Source organism: Phocoena phocoena, chromosome 13 (assembly GCF_963924675.1).
Source record: "Phocoena phocoena chromosome 13, mPhoPho1.1, whole genome shotgun sequence".
NCBI lineage: Eukaryota > Metazoa > Chordata > Mammalia > Artiodactyla > Phocoenidae > Phocoena > Phocoena phocoena.
The window spans coordinates 35536783-35541470 of record NC_089231.1 but is presented as its reverse complement, the minus strand read 5'-3'; the positions used below and the strand labels follow the sequence as shown (position 1 = coordinate 35541470).

General features: G+C 38.7%; 1 pseudogene; it reads left to right on the top strand.

Annotated features, from left to right (window-relative positions):
• Window positions 1–3819: 3819 nt before the first annotated feature.
• Window positions 3820–4312, top strand: LOC136132475 (peptidyl-prolyl cis-trans isomerase A pseudogene; annotated as a pseudogene).
• The last annotated feature ends 376 nt before the right edge of the window (window positions 4313–4688 follow it).

Genomic DNA, 4688 nt, shown 5'->3' with positions numbered 1-4688 from the left:
TCCTATTTACTCTCCCTGATCCCCTTGCTTTGCATTTTATCTGCATTTCTTGGTAGTACCATTCATCCCATGACTTCAGCTCCCATTGTGCACTGATAATTCTCAACCCTTCTTATCCATTTAGAGACACCTCTTTCCTGTGCTTCAATCTGTGCCCATGAATGTTCATGGGCCACTGAAAACTACCATGATAAATCCTATTCTCCCCACCCTCTTGCTCCCCACTTTGATATACCATCTTAGGAAGACCATCACCCATGCAGTCACCCCATCCAGGACCCTCCCTACATCTGTCTCCTCAACACCCACATCTAGTCTGTAGCTAAATTCATTGATTCTTTCCCTGAAATGTGTGTCAGTCTCACTCTCCTTCACAATAAATCTAAAATAAAAAATGAAAAATAAATCATCATCCTTCACCAAAATCCAAATTTGTAGCATCACATGAAGGTTCCTCATCATCTAGCCAAATTGACTTTTTTCTTTTTACCTTGTTTCTGCCATTCCAGTTTGCACGTAGCCCATGTTTGGGTCATATCAAATGTGTTCTCATTCCTGGAAGGTGCCATGTTTTCTGACACCTCTTATCCAAAATTGATAGTGTGCTCTTCTTTTACCATGCCCTGACTTTATCTGAACCTTGAAAACTTACATAGACTTCTCATGATTAACTCTTTGTATCATTCCTAATACTGAGCTTATGGTAAAGTCATATTAATTATTGTTTATCAAAGAATTCCCAAAGAACAGACATTTACAATCTAATTTCAGATATCACAGTAAGTGTCACTGGAAATAGTAGACATTCAATAAATATCTGTTTAATTGAATTAAATATATGGACAAGAATCCAGCATCCCCAAAATCAGAACCCACAGTTGAGGAGTTGAAAACATTTTTTCTGTAAAGAACCAGATAGTAAATATTTTAGGCTTTGCAGACCATATAGTCTCTGTGGCAACCACTAAATTCTTCTATTGTAGCATAAAAGCAGCCACAGACAGAAAAAAGAAAAAAAAAAAAAGCATTGCAGTGGTCTAATAAGACTTTATTTATGGACACTGAAATTTAAATTTCATATAATTTTTACGTGTCACAAAAGATTCTTCTTCTTTCTTTTTTTTAACCACTTAAAACTATTGAAACAATTTACTCAGAAACTATATAAAACCACTTAGCCAGCTGGATTCAACCCACAGGCTGTGGTTTGCTGATTTCTGCTATAGCTCATCACTGGTTTCAGCTCCTTATTTGGTCAACATTTTATACAAACCTCATTTGGATTGTTGCCACCAACAGTTAACATAAATCATATCCATGTCATTGCTTTATTCTAGCAGTCATTTTAGCTATACCCCAACCTGGAAATCCCCCAGACTTATGAGACTTCCTCTTAATACTTGTAATTACTGTGTATATCGAACAGGTAAAGAGCTTATCCCATTCTTCCTAGCAATTTTAGAACAAACACAGAGCCTCTGTGTGATCCAGTGTTTGATAACCATTTGCTCCTATATTGTTACATCCCATAGTGTCACAATTAATTTTTCACTATCAACTTGCTTCCTAAGAATCCATTTTTTTCCCCTGAATTGCCATCTTCTCCTCTGTCAAGGCAATTTCTTCCCTTATGTAAGGCATTTTAACTTTTTTTAACAGAGCATCACTTTCAATCTTACTAATATTACTAAATTGATCTTACTAACCTTGACTCGCCCTTCTGCCCAATAGGAAATCATGAATTCTTATAATTTTCTATGGTAAGTCCTTTTCCTGTACTCCCAGTATTCCATACTTACTAAGATACATTATGATTCTTACTTAGTCTGTTCAAGCTGCTATTATAAAATACCATACATGAGGTCACTTATAAACAACAGAAATTTATTTCTGATAGTTCTGAAAGCTGGTAAGTCTAACATCAAGGAGCTGGCAGATTCAGTATCTGGCAAGGGCCTGCTTTCTGTTTCATAGATGGTCATTCTCTCTCTGTGTTCTCACATGGCAGAAGGGGGTGAGGGGACTCTCTGGGATCTCTTATAAGGGAATTAATCCCATTCATGAACGCGCTACCCTCATGACCTAATTGTTTCCCAAAGGTCCCAACTCCAACCACTATCATATTGGGAATTAGGTTTCAACATATGAATTTTGGGGAGAGACACAAATATTCAATCCAAACCAAATACACAATACTTATATTCAAACCAAGAATGATGAAAAGAGGAAGGAAGAAGAGGAGGCAGAGTAAGAGGATGAGGAGAATAAAGAAAGGGAAAAAAATAGTAAGAGGGGATAGAGACCAAAAAGAAAGAAACAAATAGGAAGGTTATATTACATACTGAAAATGAGATTGTATGAAGCTCTTTCACAAATATTATCTGCTATGAGCTAGGAAGCTGGAAAAAATTACTTTTGACCTGGAGAAGTTAATTAGTCAAAAAGAGAAAGGAAGCTCAAATCATATTTTTTTAACCTTTTTTCCTGAATCACACTCTACTTGAAAGTCTGATAGAAAATACTTCAGCCTGACAGTTTCTCAAGTTCCATCTGTGTTCAGGCTCTGGGCATCCTGGGTCTTTTTATATGGATAGAAATCAAACCCTAGTACAGCACCAGAATGTTCTAGCTTCTTGCAATGGTATTTACATCCCTCTGCTGCTCTTTCAAAAGATGTCCAGACCTATAAATATTAAGCTACATTTTGGGGCCCTAACATTGAATGAGGGCAGTTACCATTTAATATTGCCAAAGGAAGGGAATAGGTGCAGGAGTAGGCAAGGGAAAGAAACACAAAATCAAAAATGTCAAATCTGATTGATTTAAAACTAGGTAGGCAAATCAGCAAGGGCTGATTGATCCAGCATCACTGGAGAGTGAGGTCAGACAGGGCTCTTTTAAAATTATTTGGTATTTTCAGAAATTGATTACTTATGGAGAGCATTAAGAATTAGCTGTGCTCATTCATTTAATGGACCAGTGACTCTTGTACAGGGCTGGAGTCGTCACATTCAATCTCATCTACTCCTTGTTAACTTGCACTTTCTTCTGAAGAGTGTTTATTTATTACAGATGCTATAAGGATAAACTACAAACTAGAATAATAAATAATGCCCTAAATGGGATTTTGCAAGCACCACCTTCCCGCCCATCTTTCTACTCCCAGCCCCCAGTGTGACAGTCACCATTGTTTACAGGCCTGTGAATGTCTGTAGGGCTGAAGAACAAGTCCTTTTCTGTCCTAACGTGCATTTCAGTGAGGAGATAGCCACTTATATGGAGAGAACTTAAGGACACTGGGATGTCCTCCTGTTCCCCCAAAGTGCTCCTCAGTGGTCCATTCATTGAAGGGACATTCCACTGGTTCTTTGAGTTAGTAATACCCTTTGAAGATATGAACAGTCTTGGGAGAAATGTCATGTCTTACTGCAGTCCTAGATATACAACTTGGTATAAATTCATGTTGTTGGTCATTTCCTACACTTTCAGCTGGAAACAGGCTCCAAAGGGAAAATTGATATGATGGAGAAAGAGAGGAATATTTTGGAATATGAACCGTGGACCAATGGGTTGTATTTGGGAGTGGCACTTCAAGAAAATCTATAGAGTGAGGCGATAAGAGGGCAGAGACTTTGACATGTGCGTGAGCGGGCACACATGCACAGACACACACAGACTTCACTCAGAATCAAAAACGGAACTTCATTTTTAACTTCCAATCTGATAACTGCCTAAAGGTAAGTCTCCAGAGATCTTTTCAAAATTTCCCTTATGGCTTTGCAGACACTGCCACACCGGAACCTCCCGCTCTGCCCAACCATGTTCAACCCTACCGTGTTCTTTGACATCGCCATTGACGGCGAGCCCTTGGGACGCGTCTCCTCCGAGCTGTTTGCAGACAAAGTTCCAAAGACAGCAGAAAACTTTCATGCTCTGAGCACTGGGAAGAAGGGTTTTGGTTATAAAGGTTCCTGCTTTCACAGAACAATTCCAGGATTTATGTGTCAGGGTGGTGACTTCACATGTCATAATGGCACTGGTGGCAAGTCCATCTATGGGGAGAAATTTGATGATGAGAATTTCCTCCTGAAGCATATAGGTCCTGGCATCTTGTCCATAGCAACTCCTGGCCCCAACACAAACGGTTCTGTTTTTCATCTGCACTGCCAAGACTGAGTGGTTGGATGGCAAGCATGTGGTCTTTCACAAGGTGAAAGAGAGCATGAATATTGTGGAAGCCATGGAGCACTTTGGGTCCAGGAATGGCAAGACCAGCAAGAAGATCACCATTGCTGACTGTGGACAAATCTAATAATAAATTTGACTTGTGTTTTATCTTAACCACCAAGACCATTCCTTCTGTAGCTCAGGAGAGCACCCCTTCATCTCCATCTGCTCAAAATATACTATAATCTTTGTGCTCTCATTGCACTTCTTTGGGTTCCATATTTTCCTTATTCCCCTCCAAGTTTAGCTGAATTGCAAAGTTAAGTTTATGGTTATGAAATAAAAACTAAACAATCAAAAAAAAAAAAAACAACTTCCCTTATGACATAGCAAGAGTCCCCACTAGAAACTGCTGGTTTATTCCTACACAGATTTTCTCTTTTAATTCATTAACAATAAGGACACACCATCCACATCCCTCTCTTTATAATTTTATACAACTTTTAAAGCTAAGCTCAAAC